The 18174-nt window shown below is 45.1% G+C and overlaps 1 protein-coding gene across 1 annotated transcript in view; it reads right to left on the bottom strand.

Moving 5' to 3' along the window:
* LOC126028500 (zinc finger protein 658B-like) overlaps positions 1-17926 on the bottom strand; it is a 49819-nt gene extending 31893 nt beyond the window's left edge. Inside the window, exons 1-2 of the mRNA XM_049787467.1 lie at positions 17871-17926; positions 12964-13161 (exon numbers count right to left, since the gene is read on the bottom strand). The gene's annotated coding sequence lies outside the window, so the exon portion shown is untranslated. The remainder of the gene's footprint in view (positions 1-12963; positions 13162-17870) is intronic.
* Positions 17927-18174: the final 248 nt, after the last annotated feature.

The raw sequence follows: 18174 nt of genomic DNA, 5'->3' as shown, positions 1-18174 counted from the left end.
AGTAATTTCTGAGCGCATAACCAGGAGTAACCCTGAGCGTCACCAGGTGTGGCCCAAAAACAGACAAAAAAAAAAAATACTTAAAACTCGGGGCGGAGAGATAGCATGGAGGTAAGGCATTTGTCTTGCATGCAGAAGGTCGGTGGTTCAAATCCCAGCATCCCATATGGTCCCCTGAGCCTGCCAGGAGCAATTTCTGAGCGTAGAGCCAGGAGTAACCCCTGAGCACTGCTGGGTGTGACCCAAAACCCAAAACCCCCCCCCCAAAAAAAACCCTTAAAACTCAACAATAATCTTGATAATATGAGAAAAGAATAGACATTTCACCAAACCAATGAGTGGGCAAGAAGCACACTACAATAAATTCAGTAAAAATAAAAGGGTGAGTGCTAAGGACACAGTATAGGAAGTGAAGTGTTTGCCTTGTGTGTTGCCAATCTTAATTCAGATCCCTCAATACCATTTATGGTTCCCCATCACTGCCAGATGTCATTCCTGAGTATAGAGCCAGGAGTGGCCAGAAACAAAAAGAAATTTTAAAAAGTAGGGCCAGAGAGATAGCACAGTGGACAAGGCACTTTAGCCTTGCATGCACCTAGATTCAATCTCCAAGCCATAGCAGGAGTGACCCTGACAGAGTTAAAAAATAAACCCTGAGTTCTGCTGGGTATAGCCCCCAACTAGCACTTCCCTATTATGCTGGGCCCCCCTAAAATTAGGAAAAACACTAATGGTTAAATGAAGGAACTGCCAATTTAAGGTTGAGCATTAGCAAGTATAACAAATAGTGTTAGCATACAATTAGTATGACTAATTTACTAACCAGTTAGTGGGAGCTAAAAAAAAAAGTTATGATAGCACTGGACAAGTCAAGAGCATTTTATGAAGCAGACAATTCCAATTACACTTAGCAATCCCACTCGTAGGCATTTATATTCAAGAAAAATAGGAGCTGGAGTGACAGCTCAATGCAGTGGAGGGTGAGCTGCCCCTGCAGGATGCCAGGATCAATCCTGGCACCACCCAGAGCCAACCAGGCTGAGGGGAACCCCTGACACTGTTGGGTTGGCCTGAAGCCCAAAGGTGGGGGAAGAAAAGAGAAATCTAGATGCTCACACGAGAACTATTCTGTGCATGTTCACATTATTACTCATGATATAAATAATCCAAAAGACTATCGGCTGGTGATAGAGAAATCTTAATCTATAGTATTTAATATTAATCAGGAATGAAAGAGTAATATAGACTAAACTAATTGCAGAAATATAAAACTCATATGACTTATATGCAAATGGATGCACTGTATGACCCTCGTGGGTATGATTGTTCTAGAAAAGATGGGAGCTGTTAGAATATAAAGCAGGTGGGCCCGGAAAGATAGCACAGCGGCGTTTGCCTTGCAAGCAGCCGATTCAGGACCAAAGGTGGTTGGTTCGAATCCCGGTGTCCCATATGGTCCCCCGTGCCTGCCAGGAGCTATTTCTGAGCAGACAGCCAGGAGTAACCCCTGAGCAATGCTGGGTGTGCCCCCCCCCCCCCAAAAAAAAGAATATAAAGCAGGTTAGTGGCCGCTATGTAGTTCAACTGCAAATGTGCTTCAGAAGCTGCTGATGAAATAGTTGGATCACTTGATTTTAGTTAATAACTATACAATTACTAAAAGTCATCAAGTACTAGTACTACAAAGAAATACTTTCTATAAATTATATCTCAACACTGACAAATTAAACCTTTTTCTACTTAACCTCTATTACATTCTTTTTTTTTTGTTTTGTTTTGTTTTTGTTTTTTTTTGTTTTTTTGGGTCACACCCGGTGGTGGCTCTGTGCTCAGAAGTTGTTCCTGGCAGACTTGGGTGACCATATGGGATGTCAGGATTCAAATCGGGGGGTCCATCCTGTGTTGGCCACGTGCAAGGCACATGTCTTACTGCTATGCTATCGCTCCAGTCCCTCTATTACATTCTTAAATTATTTGTTTTCAAACTGCACCATTGGTGCTCAGGGTTATTCCTGGCTTTGCACTTAAGGATAGCTCTTGGTGGGCTCTGGGCACAATATAGTGTGCCAGGGTTTAAACAAGGGCCAGCTGTTTGCATGGCCATCCTACCTGCTGTATTATTGCTCTGGCCCTCTCTTAAGAAACTTTAATGTGGGGCCGGAGAGATAGCATGGAGGTAAGGCATTTGCCTTTTATACAGAAGGTCATCAGTTCGAATCCCGGTGTCCCATATGGTCCCCCGTGCTTGCCAGGAGCAATTTCTGAGCATGGAGCCAGGAATAACCCCTGAGCACTGCTGGATGTGACCCAAAAAACAAAAAAAAAAAAAAAAGAAAAAAAAGAAACTTTAATGTGGGGCCGGGCGGTGGCACTAAAGGTAAGGTGGCTGCCTTGCCTGCGCTAGCCTTGGACGGACCGCGGTTCGATCCCCTGGTGTCCCATATGGTCCCCCAAGCCAGGAGCAACTTCTGAGAACATAGCCAGGAGTAACCCCTGAGCGTTACCGGGTGTGGCCCAAAAACAAAAAAACAAAAAAAACAAAACAAAAAAAAAGAAACTTTAATGTGTGCCCGGAGAGATAGCACAGTGGCGTTTGCCTTGCAAGCAGCTGATCCAGGACCAAAGGTGGTTGGTTCGAATCCCGGTGTCCCATATGGTCCCCCATGCCTGCCAGGAGCTATTTCTGAGCAGACAGCCAGGAGTAACCCCTGAGCACCGCTGGGTGTGGCCCAAAAACCAAAAAAAGAAAAAAAGAAAAAAAGAAAAAGAAAAAAAAAGAAACTTTAATGTATGTCTTAGACAATAAAGTGAAAAATACAAATATGAGCATATATTTACAATACAAATAGACTCATGAGTTGTAGTACTGGGGAAAGTCCAAAGGGCAGGGCAGATCTCAAAAGACAGAAACCTGGGTTTGATCCCTGGCAAACAGTGCCTAGAATACCCCTAAAAAAATGTACAGAAAGTAGTGCCCCAATAAATGCAAAATGGAGCAAGGAAAGCCTCTTCAATAAGTGGTGTAGGGACAACTAATCAGCCACATGCAAAAAAGCGGAACTCAGACCTCCATCTAACACCATACACAAAGGTCAAATCCAAATGGATTCAAGACCCTGATATCAGACCCAAAATCATAAGGTACACAGGACAACACATAAACAGAAGCCTCCATGACATTGAGACTAAAGGTATCTTCAAGGAGGAAACATCACTCTCCAAAGAAGTGGAAGCTGAGATAAAACAGATGGGACATTAAGCTGAGAAGCTTCTGCACCTCAAAGGAAATAGTGCCTAGGATACACAGAGCACCCATAGAATGGGAGAAACTATTCACCCAATACCTATCAGATAAGGGACTAATATTATCTAAGATATACAAGGTACTGACAAAACTTAACAAAAAAAAAATCTAACCCAATCAAAAAATGGGGCGAAGAAATGAACACTTACTGAAAGAAGAAATACAAATGGCCAAAAGGCACATGAAAAAATGTTCCACATCACTAATCATCAGAGAGATCCAAGTCAAAACAATGAGGTTGGGGGCCAGAGAGATAGAATGGAGGAAAGGTGTTTGCCTTGCATTGCATGCAGAAGGATGGTGGTTTGAATCCTGGCATCCCAGGTCTGCCGAGCCTGCCAGGAGTTATTTCTGAGCTTTGAGCCAGGAGTAACCCCTGAACACTGCCGTTGTGAGCCAAAAACCAAACCAAACCAAAAAAAAAAAAAAAACAAAAACAATGAGGCACCATCTCACACCACAGAAACTGGCATACATCACAAAGAACAAGAACAATCAGTGCTGGTGGGGATGTGGAGAGAAAGGAACTCTCATTCACTGCTGGTGGGAATGCTGTCTAGTGCAGCCTTTATGGAAAACAATATGGAAATTCCTCAAAAAACTAGAATTTGAGCTCCTCTATGATCCAGCTATACCACTCATAGTGATGTATCCTAGGTACACAAAAACACAATACAAAATTGTGTTCAGCACACCTATATTCATTGTAGCACTTTTTACAATAGCCAGAATCTGGAAACAATGCAGATGAATGGCTATAGAAACTGTGGTACATATACACAATGAAATACTATGCACCCATCAGAAGAAGAGATGAAGTCATAAAATTTTCTTACACATGGATGGACCTAGAAACTATTATGCTGAGTTAAATGAGTCAGAGGGAGAGAGAAACAGAATAGTCTCACTCATCTATGGGATTTAAGAAAAATAATAATACCTAGAGACAAGAGATGAGAACTGGAAGGACCGACTCAAGATAGGAAGCGCACCACAAAGAGTGGTGAGTGCAGTTAGAGAAATAACTACACTATCACGACAGGGGCTGGAAAGATAGCTCAACAGTAGGATGTATGCCTTGTATGCAGCCAATAGAGGACGGGATGGATGGTGGTTCAATTCCTGGCATCCCATATGATCTCCCAAGCCTGCCATTTCTGAGCACAGAGCCAGGAGTAACCTCTGAGCACTGCCAGATGTGACTCTCTTCCCACAAAACAACTATCATGACAATGTTAATGAGAGAAGTAGAATACCTGTCTAGAATACAGGCAGGGGGATGGGGGAGGGACATTGGTGATGGGATTGCACTGGTGAAGGGGGGGTGTTCTTTTTATGACTGAAACCCAACTACAAACATGTTTGTAATCATGGTGCTTAAATATATTATTAAAAAAAAAAGAGGGGACCAGAGAAATAGCACAGTGGTAGGGTGTTTGCCTTGCATGAAGCAGACACAGGACGAATGGCGGTTTGAATCCCGGCATCCCATAAGGTTCCCGTGCCTGCCAGGAGCGACTTCTGAGGGCGGAGCCAGGAGTAACCCAACTGCCACCGCTGGTTGTGACCCAAAAACAAAACAAACCAAACAAAGAAAGTAGTGCCCCAGCCTACCAGCTCTGCTGTGTTTAACATAAAAACAAACAGAAGGGGCCGGGTAGGTGGCGCTGGAGGTAAGGTGTCTGCCTTGCAAGCGCTAGTGGTTCAATCCCCCGGCGTCCCATATGGTCCACCCAAGCCAGGGGCGATTTCTGAGCACATAGCCAGGAGTAACCCCTGAGCGTCAAACGGGTGTGGCCCAAAAACCAAAAAAAACAAACAAACAAACAAACAGAAGAAAATACTGGGGCTGGAGAGATAGCATGTAGGTAAAAGAGTTTGCCTTGCATGCAGAAGGACGGTGGTTCGAATCCCAGCATCCCATATGGTCTTCCAAGCCTGTCGAGAGCAATTTCTGAGTGTAGAGCCAGGAGTAACCCCTGAGCACTGCCGGTGTGACTCAAAAACTAAAACAAAACAAAACAAAAAAGGAATGCTATGCTATAGCCAGGAATGCAACCCCTAGCAAGTGGGTGTGTGAGCATCCTAGCAAAAAATACAAGGATATACCACAAATGAATGAGTGCAACACTGGTGAACACAGGAGTAATAAGCATCACTGCATAAACATGTCAACCTTGGTTGTTGCAGTAACCAAAACAAAGGGAAGAGAGAAATAAGCAAACAAAAAAAGACAAATCCATGGGGCCAGAGAGATAGCACAGCAGTAGGGCGTTTGCCTTGCATGCAGTCGATCCAGGACGGATGGTGGTTTGAATCCCAACATCCCATACAATCCCCTGTCCTGCCAGGAGCGATTTCTGAGCGTAGAGCAAGGAGTAACCCCTGAGAACTGCTAGGTGTGGTCCCCTCAAATTGTGCTATTCTAGTGAACACACAAATATTAAAATAAAACAAATAAAAAAGAAACCAAAGCGAAGAAAACGGGTTATTCATTTGGTTTGGGAGCCACACTCATCTATGCCCAAAGCTTACTCCGGGCACTTAGCTAATGCTGTTGTGCTCAGGAATCACTCCTGGTGATATTCAGGGAACTATACACAGTGCCAAGAATTCAACTTAGGGACCGGTGAGGTGGCACTAGAGTTAAGGTGTCTGCCTTGCAAGTGCTAGCCAAGGAAGGACTGCGGTTCCATCCACCGGCGTCCCATATGGTCCCCCAAGCCAGGGGCAATTTCTGAGTGCTTAGTCAGGAGTAACCCCTGTGCATCAAACGGGTGTGGCCCAACAAATTCTTATTCTTGATAAAACTGAGAAAAGAGAGGTCAGAGTGATAGCACAGTGGTAGGGCATTTGCTTTGCACAGAGACAACCCAGGACAGACCTGGGTTTGATTCCTGGCATCCCATATGTTTCCTTGGTCCCCTGTGCCTGTCAGGAGCAAGTTCTTTTTTTTGTTGTTGTTGTTGTTGGTTTTTGGGTCAGGATTTACTTCTGCCTCTATGCTCAGGAACTGCTCCTGGCAGGCTCAGGGGACCATATGGGATGCCGGGATTCGAACCACCGACCTTCTGCAGGCAAGGCAAACACCTTACCTCCGTGCTATCTCTCCAGCCCCTGTCAGGAGCAATTTCTAAGTGCAGAGGCAGGAGTAAACCCTGAGAGCGGCCGGGTGTGGCCCAAAAAACAAACAAACAAACAAACAAAACTAAGAAAAGAGGCTGCAGTGGGGCCCGGAGAGATAGCACAGCGGCGTTTGCCTTGCAAGCAGCCGATCCAGGACCAAAGGTGGTTGGTTCGAATCCCGGTGTCCCATATGGTCCCCCGTGCCTGCCAGGAGCTATTTCTGAGCAGACAGCCAGGAGTAACCCCTGAGCACCGCTGGGTGTGGCCCAAAAACCAAAAAAAAAAAAAAAAAAAAAAAAGAAAAGAGGCTGCAGTGAAAGCACAGCGGTTGACTGCTTGCCTTACGTGCAGCTATTTTGGGTTCAATCCTCAGCATCCCATAATGTTCCCTGACGCCATCCGGAATGACCCCTGAGTGCAGAGCCCACACCCTGGGCACCAAGTGTGGCCCAAAAAGGGGAATAAATAAAAAACAAAAAACGGAGAAAGCTTTATCCTGGTTCGCCACATGCTAGGCAAGAGTTTTATTTACTGTATTCCCACTTCCCATCATGCAACATTCTTAAGCCAAAGACGAATCCAGAACCAGGTCCTCATATTGTTCAATTCTATGAAGGCAAAAAGGCAAGTAAAGTGCAGAAAGAAGTTGTTCATGAGTTGTTCATTAGGTCCATGCAAAGAAGCCATCTGCAGGGGACAGAGATGTAGTCCAAGGGGCTGGAGTCTATATGCTGCATGCAGGGGGCCTGGTTCAATTAATGACACTGTATGGTCCCCCAAACTGTACTAAGAGTGACTAGCAAGCACTGGGCTGAGTACCACTGGGTACATTCAAGTGCTGTGAGAGAAGTGACACTTAGCTGTCCATCATGTCCTATGGGCGGTGACCCCAGGTCAGGGTGAATAACAATGTGAGAGCTGTAAAATGTTTCGCAGTAGTAGAGACTTCTGAACATGCATGAACCAAGATTTAAATTTAATTGCATGCTGAATCCCCCCCCCATCTTGGTCAATTAGTGGCCCTCAAGTACCTAGTAAGCAGAGATCTCAGCTGGATATGCAGCCAACAGAAAACCAAATAAAAACTTTATGCTAAATCTTCTCTACCAGTGCTCTATAAATGAACAAAGTCTGAATAAGAAACAGCATACCTGTTTTCAACATGATTCTCTGAATATTCTAAGTCCCCTGTTGAGAACTACTGCTTTGAGAAACAGATTCCTTTCAAGATACATTGCTCAGTCAAAGTGAACCTGGGCACCCTAGGATGTTGATGGGGATAAATCAAGTCTAGAAATCTAAAAGGGAATAGAAGGAAGGGGTGAATGGCACTCCGAGACCACCTCTGGATGTGGTATGTGGCTTCCGAACCGAGTCATGGCGCTTGAGAGATAGCACAGTAGGGAGGACACTTGCCTTGAATGTGGCGGACCCAGGTTCAATTACCCGGCATAACATAAAGTCCCCTGAACACCAGCAATGATTCCTAAGAATAGAGCTAGGAGTAACTCCTGAGAACAGCTGGATGTGTAACAAAACAAACAAAAACAAAATAACCTGAGTTATTGCCAGAGCTGCATGTAAAGCAAGTGCCTTAACTACTGTACTATCTCTCTAGCTTTAGGAAGGGGTTTCTGGAGACACCATTGTTGATGTATGGCAGTTGGAGTTGGGCATGCCACTTGGATAACCGCCACTGTAATGACAGTTAAACTGGAACATGACTCTAGACACACCCCCTTGCTGAGCAGGATGGTGGGGGGTGGGGGGTGTTGCTAGTATAGTAATCAAAGCAGTGCGGCAGTTAGAGCTAAAGCATGGAGAGATGCTGCCTCCTTTGCATCTATTCCTACATCTATTCCTTTCTCTTTCTTCTTTGAACCGAGGCTCTCCCTGGGCACCTCTAGACAGTGAATTACACATTATACACACACACAGACATGGACACCAACACACACAGACCCATAGACACACACACACCCCTTGGCCAACGGCGGCAGGCCTCAGACTCCAGGAGGAACACAACGAATACTTGGTTTCTCTCCTCTCTCTCACTCCGGGGCTGGAGGTTGCTACATGTTGGCATCTCTGGGTGGACACAAGGCCCCCCGCCCAGTAGCCAGGCTCCAGGGGCCCCTTTGAGCCTTGAAGTACCAGGACCTGGCAGCCTTGGGCCTCTGAACACCATCCATTACTGGGAAGACAGTGAAAGTCCCATTGAAATGACAACGAAGGAGAATGGGGAGCTTTGTGCCACAGTTAACACAGGGCTACTCCTGGTTCTGTACTCATAGGATCATACAATCCTGGGGCTTTTGTGAATTTATTATAAACTTAGTTGATCAAGCACCAAACTAAACTAGAGAGGATTGAATCCAATTCTTAAAAGTCCAACTGTAGTGCCAGAGTGATAGCACAGCAGTAGGGCATTTGCCTGGCACGCAGCCAACCTGGGATGGGCCCAGTTTTGATTCCCGGGATCCCAAATGGTCCCAAGAGCCTGCCAAAGGCAATTTCTGAGTGAAGAACCAGGAATAACCGTGAAACACTGCTGGTTGTGACCCAAAAACCAAAAACTAAAAAAAAATCCAACTGAGGGGCCAGAGAGATAGCACAGCAGCGTTTGCCTTGAAAGCAGCCGATGCAGGATCTAAGGTGGTTGGTTTGAATCCCGGCGTCCCATATGGTCCCCCAAGCCTGCCAGGAACTATTTCTGAGCAGACAGCCAGGAGTAACCCTTGAGCACTGCCGGGTGTGGCCCAAAAACCAAAATAAGTAAATAAATAAATAAATAAATAAATAAGTAAATAATCCAACTGTGGGTAAACTTAGCATCAAGCATTTCAGAGCAGCACTTCAAGGAAGTATGACAGTTGACTCAAGAAATTTCATAGTGCAGAAGTGCTAGAACCAGCTAGGAGAGACCTCAAACTCTGAGCACTGTAATGGGAGCAGCCCATAACTTTCAGAAGTGCCCTGATCATCCGCATCCAGGCAACACGCCACCAAAACAAAAAATCTGCCTTACTGAAGCCTATAAAGATGGGAAGCAAATTTCTTTCTTTTTGGTTTTTGGGCCACATCCAGCAGTGCTCAGGGGTTCCCCCTGGCTCTGCACTAGAAGTCACTCCTGGCAGGCTTGGGGGACCATATGGGATGCTGGAGATGGAACTATGGTCTGTCCTAAGTCAGCAATGTGCAAAGCAAATGCCCTACCGCTGCATTGCCACGCTGGCCCCTTGAGAAGCAATTTTTTTTTTTGGGTTTTTGAGCCACACCCGGCGTTGCTCAGGGGTTATTCCTGGCTGTCTACTCAGAAATAGCTCCTGGCAGGCATGGGGGACCATATGGAGCACCGGGATTCGAACCAACCACCTTTGGCCCTGGATCGGCTGCCTGAAAGGCAAACACCACTGTGCTATCTCTCCGGGCCCCCCAGGAGCTATTTCTGAACAGACAGCCAGGAGTAACCCCTGAGCACCGCTGGGTGTGGCCCAAAAACCAAAAACCAAAAACAAAAACAGAAAAACATGGATTTTACTGTTTCAAAAAATAATTCATTTTTCAGGTTTGCCATATTAATTCCATTTAAATAGAAAACAAAGAAAAATTTATAAATAAGATTAATATTTAGTAGTAACAGACAAATATATATATGTATATGTATGTATATATATATATTTGTCTGTTACTACTAAATATTAATCTTATTATATATTATATATATATTATATATATATATAGTAATGTTCCTAATAAGCCAAAAGAAATAACAAATAACACCTCCTTGGTAACAAAAGCCCTTTCTGTATTTGTAGGGATTACATCAATATCCTTCATACATACTTTAAACTATAAAATGACAGTACTGTTCTAAATTAAGCAATATTACCTGAATGCCAGACAAAATGGTCCTTTCAATAGCATGCCAGTTTATGATTTCAAAAATGTAAGTTAAAATGTTTCCATGGTCAAGTCAACAGGTTTTGGGGTAGGTACAAGAGACTCAGTGTTAGTACTAGGCTTTTTTTTTTTTTTGGCCACACCGGTGACGCTCAGGATTTACTCCAGGCTATTCGCTCAGAAATCGCTTCTGGCCTCGGGGACCATATGGGATGCTGGGGGATTGAACAACAGTCCATCCTAGGTTAGTATGCACAAGGTGGATGCCTTACCGCTTGCGCCACTGCTCCACCCCCAGTACTTGGCTTTTTATAGAACAGTTTACACTGGCTCGAACTTGGAAGTATTGTTAGCACAGCTTCAATGACACCTACATGCTAAAAAGACACCTGGAAAAATATGGTTGCGTAAAAGACCACAGAGATCAAAGCTACCTTGCACAGCTTAACTACGCACCAATTATATGACCAAGAATTAAACCATACATTCCGTAAACTGGCACATTTTGTGGTTTAGTATATTAATTTAGTGTTATCATGATTAATATTCTTTTTAGTTTTCTTTTTTTGTATCGAAGTGCTACTAATGCCTAAGATAGGGCAGGGCACTGCAGTATAAAAGTAGCTCCATTTGGGGGCCGGAGAGATAGCATGGAGGTAAGGCATTTGCCTTTCATGCAGAAGGTCATTGGTTCGAATCCTGGCATCCCATATGGCCCCCCGAGCCTGCCAGGAGCAATTTCTGAGCTAAAGCCAGGAGAGTAACCCCTGAACGCTGCCAGGTGTGACCCAAAAGCCAAAAAAAAAAAAAAATACAGGGGCCAGGCCAATAGTACAGTGTGTAGGGGGGCATTTCACTTGCACCCGGCCAACCTGGATTCCATCCCCAGTGTCCTATATGGTACCCCCCTATACTGCCAGGAATAATCCCTGAGCACAGCCAGTTGTGAGCTCCCCTCTGGAAAAAAAAAAAAAAAGTGAGCTTGAGGCTGGGAAGATAATACTGGAGTTATCAAGGTTTGTACCATATGGTTCCCTGAGCACTGCTGAGAATTCCTCTCCCCTACACCCCAAAATTTAGTTACCTCATATTATCAGTTGCTCAAACCTTGACACTCAGATTTGACACACATTTGATTGTCATTTTGACAATCCTCCCTTGTTTAAAAGTCAAAGCAATAAATTGTCCTGCTTGGATTTTACCAGGCTATTCATTGCTCTTCCCACTGCTGGCTTCAATGCTTCACAATTCTCAATACTATGACAATGATCATAATTTAGAACAATAAAAAGTGGCCACTTCTGAATATAACAGTAAAGAGCAAACAGGAATAAAGAGGCAGATTATTTTTCTTCAAGTTTCTAGCAAGTGTATGGATGACTGGTATCGTTAGGGTCACACTGGCAGTGCTTAGGGGCTAAAGGCAGCTCAGTGCTGGGGTGGAGTGGGTGGAGTGGGGTAGAGGGGGTCATTCAGGACCAATGTTCAAACTTTGAACTCCTGCATGGGAAGCATGTACTCCAGCCCCAAGAACCATTTCCCTGGCCTAGTTTTTCCATTTTGATTGGTTTGGTTTGGGGGCCACAGTCAATGGTACTCAGTGGGTGTTCCTGGCAGTGGTTAGAAGACCAACCAGTACCCAACGCTCACACCTGGGGCTTCTGCCGGCAAAGTTTGTGCTCCAGTTCTTTTTATTTTATTTTATTATTTTTTTTTTTTTTTTGGTTTTTGGGCCACACCCGGTGGTGCTCAGGGGTTACTCCTGGCTATCTGCTCAGAAATAGCTCCTGGCAGGCACAGGGGACCATACGAGACACCGGGATTCAAACCAACTACCTTAAGTCCTGGGTCGGCTTCTTGCAAGGCAAACGCTGCTATTCTATCTCTCCGGCCCCATGTGCTCCAGTTCTTTAAACTACCTTCCAGGTTCATTTTCTCTGAGTGGACAAGGGGAGAGTTTATGTCATGGGCTAGTCCTGGCTCTCTGCTCAAGGGCTGCTCATAGCAGTGCCCAGGGGACCATTTGATGCTAGGAACTGAAAAGGAGTTTGGCAGCATGCAAATTAGCCCTGAATTAACTCTCTAGGCCTCAACCCCATTTTTTTTTTTTTGGAAGTAAAGTAGGTTTTACTTGGAGGTGCTGAAGAGGAGGATAAAGAGAAAGAGTAATGTATGCAAGAGAGAGCGTAGGCTTCTCCAAAGGTGGAGAGAGCCCCAGTCCATGTCCCAGAATTAAAGCAGGGAAAAACAGTTAAATTTGAAAGAATCCACACACTACCTTTTTGAAGTTACAGATTTGTAATGTTTTGAAGGGACAGATGCTTTTATTTTTCGGGGGCCTCTGAAGAGTTAATGGGTGCGGCCCCCAAACCAAATAAAGAGAAAAGTTCACAGTGATGAATGTATGCTCTGTGTGCAGAAGGCCTGGGTTCAAATCACGGCACTGCAAAGTCCCTAGAACACTGCTGGGAGTGGCCCCTGAGCATCATCAGTATAGCTCTATCACCCAGTAAAAGATAATTCCAATCACAAATTTAAGAAACTTCAAAATCTAAGGAGAGGAAGCAAGCTCACTAATAAACTATATAGCAAGCCTTTGGACTCTCCACAGCTACTGGATTCTTACTTACCTATTTGCACGGTATTTTTCCCTCAATCCTTTCTCTTCTCGTTCCAAACTGGTGACTTTCAATTTCTGCCAACAGGTTGGATTTGAAAATTACAGCTGAGGATCAAAGAGTATCATAGAATTCAGGCTGAGCCCTGGAGGCCCTGAGGTTTTGAAGAAGGTTCAGCTACAGCTCTTGGCAATGCACAAAGCAGCTGGTCTGTGGGGAAAAAAATGAAAAAGAAACTTCTGGTTTAAAGTTGAAGCAAACACAAGCACCAGGACATGGAATAAAAGATCTCTGTACTCTACACCCCAGGCCAATCCATTATACCACTTAAAGAAGGGGTATCCCACTAGGGGAAAAAAGGATGGGGAATGCTTGGATAAGGCCTAAGAAATCATGTGCTCTGGCCCTAGTACATGATGGCACAGACATTGGCTGCCACAAATGACATTATAAATATCCAACTGGCATTAAGCAGAAAAAAGTTCCTGGCTCCGACTTAAAGGCTCAACACATTTCAGACATGGGAAGTAGGGCTGTTTATGCTCATTTCTGAACAAAGTTATACAGACAAACTACAAGATGGAGGGGCCGGAGTAATAGCACAGCGGTAGGGTATTTGCCTAGCACGTGGCCGACCCAGGATAGATCTGGGTTCAATCTTAGGTATCCTATATGGTCCCCTGAGCCTGCCAGGAGCGATTTCTGAGCGTGGAGCCAGGAGTAACCCCTGAGCACTTCAGGGTGTGACCCAAAAACCAAAAACAAACAAACAAACAAAAAACAAAAACAAAAAAAAACTCATATGTAAGATATAAGGAAAACTAGTAGGGGGGCTGAATAAGACACTTGCCTTGCACACGGCCAACTTGGGTTTGATCCTTATCATTCCATTATGGTCTCCTGAGCACTGCCAGGTGGCCCAAAACAAAAACTAGAAACTTAGCAGAGAAATAATAAATACCCAAAGGCAACAGAAAGGAAGAACAGAAGAACTGGTGTTCAGGAGAAAGTTGGCCCTGGGGTGGGGGATAAAATAAGGAAGAGAGGGGGGCCGGAGAGATAGCATGGAGGTAAGGTGTTTGCCTTTCATGCAGGAGGTCATCGGTTCGAATCCTGGCGTCCCATATGGTCCCCCGTGCCTGCCAGGAGCAATTTCTGAGTCTGGAGCCAGGAATAACCCCTGAGCACTGCCGGGTGTGACCCAAAAAAAAAAAAAAATAAGGAAGAGAGAAGGCCAGAGCAATAGTATAGCAAATAGGGCGCTTACTTTGTATGTGGACGACCCAAATTTCATCCTTGGTATCCCCTAGGGTCACCTTAGCTGGACAGGAGTGATCTCAAAGTGGAGAGAGTGAGTGGGAGAGAGTACCAGGTCCTTTCATCCCCATCAAAGAAGTTAGGGAAGGATACACTAGGACAATAGTGGGGGTATGGGGTGTGGGTGTGGGCGGGAATGTGAAAGCTAAAGCAGTAGGCTGGAAGGGAAAGGGGAGGGAAAAGGACACAGGTGAAGAAATTGGGGTTGGAACATTGTATGCCTGAAAAGAATACTGAATGATTTTGTAACTGTAATTTATGTAATTGCAAAAAAAAAAAAAAAAATTAAAAACTGCTGACCAGGGGCTGGAGAGATAGCACAGCAGTAGGGCGTTTGCCTTGCATGCAGAAGGACGGTGGTTCAAATCCCAGCCCTAGGCTCACTAATATCTGTAGTTTAAAAAAGTGGTGCTCCGGGGCTACTCCCAGCTGTGCCTGGAATCATGAGGGAGCAGGGATCAAAATCAGGTTTTTTTGTGTGCAAACTATACACTCCACGCCTTTGAATCATTTCCGCAGCCTCCCCCAAAAGGAAATACATAAAGCAGACAAATTGTAATTCTTGACTCTGCCCTGTTACTGTACCTCTCCTTCCTGGAGCTATAATACAGCGAGCAGGGTAGGGCTCTTGCTTTGTTTGCAGTTGACCTGGGCCTTGATCTCTGGCATCCCATTTGGGTCCCCAGTCTCACTAGTTGAGAGCAGAGCCAGGAGTAAACCCTGAGGAAGGCCAAGTGTGATTTAAAAAAAAAACCAAACAAGACAAAAAGCATATTACCTAGCCATGTTGAAACACTGTATACATAAAATCTTGTTAACAGTGTATCTTTATGCCTGAAAAAAAAAAAATTTAAGCAGCATATTAGGGGCTGGAGCAATAGAGTAAAGCTGGTAGGCTGTTTGCCTTGCACACAGCCAACTAGATTCGATCCTGGCATTCTATCTGGTCCTCCCTGAGCCTGCGAGAGGTGATTCCTGAGCACAAAACCAGGAATAACCCCTGAACACTGATAGGTGTAGCCCAAAAACAAAAACTCAATATTATTCAGGGCTGGAGAGCTCAATGGGCTGAGTGCATGTTTCACTTGTGGGAGGCCTTGGATCCATCCCCAGAACCACATGGTCCCTAGCACATGTTTGTCCTGAGCACCACTAAGAATGGTGGCAAAAAAAAAAAAAAAAAAATTGAAATTTTAAAATAAATCATCTTCAGGATTCATGCGTGTGGTTCAGCTGGGAGAGCACTTGCATGCAAACAACACCCAACCCTACCCCTAATAACACTAGGTAAGATATTAGGTATTTGGGGGCCAGAGTGATAGCACAATGGTAAGGCATTTGTCTTGCACACTGCCGACTGACACAGGTTTGCTCCCCGGCATCCCATATGGTCCCCCTGGCCTGCCAGGAGCAATTTCTGAGTGCAGAGCCAGGAATAACACCTGAGCGCCACCGGGTGTGGCCCAAAAACCAAAAAAAAAAAAAAAAAAAAAAAAAAAAGATAGTAGCTATTAGGTATTGAACTTTGGTTCAACCAAAGTTTCTCCAAAGAATTAAGAGAGGTCAAATATCTAGTAACAAGTCGCTTTATATATATATAAACACAAATATGATTGTCACACATTTCTCTTTCCTTTTTTTTTTTTTTTCTTTTTGGTTTTTGGGTCACACCTAGCAGTGCTCAAAGCTTACTGCAGGTTTAGGGCTCAGAGATTACTTCTGGGGGGGACTCAAAGACCACGTAGGGTGCTGGGGATCAAAGCAAGATGGGCTACATGATTGTTCCAGAACCAACACATTTTGTTTACCCTTAGCAGTTTTGTACTGCCTTACTGCCTTTTTTTTTAATTTTTGGTTCAGGGCTTACTCCAAATTCTGTGCTCAGGGATTACTCCAGGCAAGCTAAAGGGGGTAGGAAGGCTAATGGGGTATCAAGATCAAAATGGGTGCAGGGACTCTCTGGCCTTCTTCTCAATTCCCTTCTCCAGTCCTGAGTTGCTATTTTTGTTTGTTTTGGAGCCACACTTGGTTACTCCTGGCAGTACTTGAGGGAACCATTTGGAGGCAGTATTTAGGGGACCATTTGGGATGTGGGGGATCGAATCCAGGTCAGCTGCTTGCAAGGCAAGCATCCTATTCACTGTACTATTTCTCCAGCCTTTAAAAAAAAAAATACCATCGCTTAAATGAATGCTTTTCAGGTATATATATTAAAGCTGTTATTTAGGTTCAGGATAGAACCAGGGTAGCGGCCATTATTTCTGTAGCTGGAAGTTTTGTAAACTGGCATTTTACTTCTTTAATTTTACGGAAATAGATGCTGCATCATAAAATACTTGGGCTTTTTTTTTTTTTTCTCTCTTGGTAGAACAGGATTTATTTCACACTGACAAAGGCCCTTTTTATCCTGGGGGGAAAAAACACGGTCAAACTCAAGAATTCCAACTGCCAGCCAGCATCACAATTAAAGACTTGTCCTGGGCTTCTTTTGGTAACCAGAGCTCTGCCTTGAGAGGCAAGGCGATTTGCTTCTCAATTTTGTTTTAAACTACTTGTTCTAAACGGAATTTAGAATCTAAGTGATTTAGGCTGCGGCTACCGGTGACACTGACACTTGACAACCGTGTCAATTTCACGCCACCCGTGTCAGTTTCAGCCAGCCGCCCCCGCCCGCCTCGGCCTGGGCTGACGAACGCTGTTGGCACAAACTCAGGGTTTGTTTTCATTGGCCATTGTCTCAGTCCCTCGCTTTGTTTCTTTCTACCCTGCAAATGAGTGAGATCATGTCCTTCGCCTTCTGACTCACTTTGCTTCTTTGCATGGCACCCTCCAGTTTCCAGCCGGGTAGATCTTCCAGGGCCCAGGCTTAGAATCTTGACTTAGGAACTGAGAAAACTACCTCACCTCTTCACAGCTATTTCTTAAAAAGGTTTGGGGTATCTAGAGCAGTTCCACCCAAGTTTCTCCAAAGAAATGTTGAGAGGTCAGATTCCTAGTAACAAGTTGTCAGAAACCTTTCTCTTTAAAGAATTGGTTTTGTTTTTTTTAAGCTGTTTTCTAACCCACCATCAGTTGGCTTTTATATTTTTAAAAATAGCTTTAAAAAAAAAAAAGCTTTTTAAAAGGGCTAATCGATAAGCTCGTCTGCTGGGTGCTTTCCCTTATCATCTTGATTCAGGGGATTAAAATGGTTGCGATAGATCAATGCCTTGAATGTTAGAAATGAGAAAAGTACTGCTTAGCTAAAGCTTACAAATCCACCGACCTCACACTCCTCCATTAGTGGTCACAAACTTGGAAACACGAGGATCCTCAAACAGGTTGGACCTCCGCAAAACCCTCTCGCACCCCATCACACGACCCCCCCACACACACAAAATCAACCGTTCCCGCCTCTCCCCAGCCCCGCACCCGTTTCCCCCATCCTGCAGAGCACAGAACGCTTGCGCGTCACAGAAACCGTTTAGCCTTCCGTTTGGCTTCCCGAGCCCCATCGCAGGAGCTGGAAATCCCCCCTTTAGGCCTCCCTCGCCAGAGCCCGGAGCCCAGAAATCAAGTCCAGGACCCCGATCGGCGGTGCGCGGAGCCGACACCAAACTCACCAGCGAACAAAGACGACGATGGCGAGCCAAGGAGTGTGCGCCTGCGCAGTGGCCGGGCGGGCGGGCGGGCGGGAGACCGCTCCCAGAGGCCTCTGGGCTCCCGAGCCCCTCGGACTGGGCTCGGTTGGTTGGACTACATTGGTGGACTACATTTCCCAAAAGCATCGCGAACTCTTGAACTACATTTCCTATAAGACATCGCAACGGCCCCCGTTGACCCCGCCCCCTTTTTCTCCATCCCGCCTCCCGGGCTGGATTTGGCCACTGCGAGGTCTCTCGCGCGCTGGCCTAGAATGGACCGCGG

The sequence above is a fragment of the Suncus etruscus genome, chromosome 14, assembly GCF_024139225.1.
Source record: "Suncus etruscus isolate mSunEtr1 chromosome 14, mSunEtr1.pri.cur, whole genome shotgun sequence".
Taxonomy (NCBI): Eukaryota; Metazoa; Chordata; class Mammalia; order Eulipotyphla; family Soricidae; genus Suncus; species Suncus etruscus.
The sequence above is the reverse complement of the archived record's forward strand: the minus strand, read 5'-3'. Positions and strand labels throughout refer to the sequence as shown.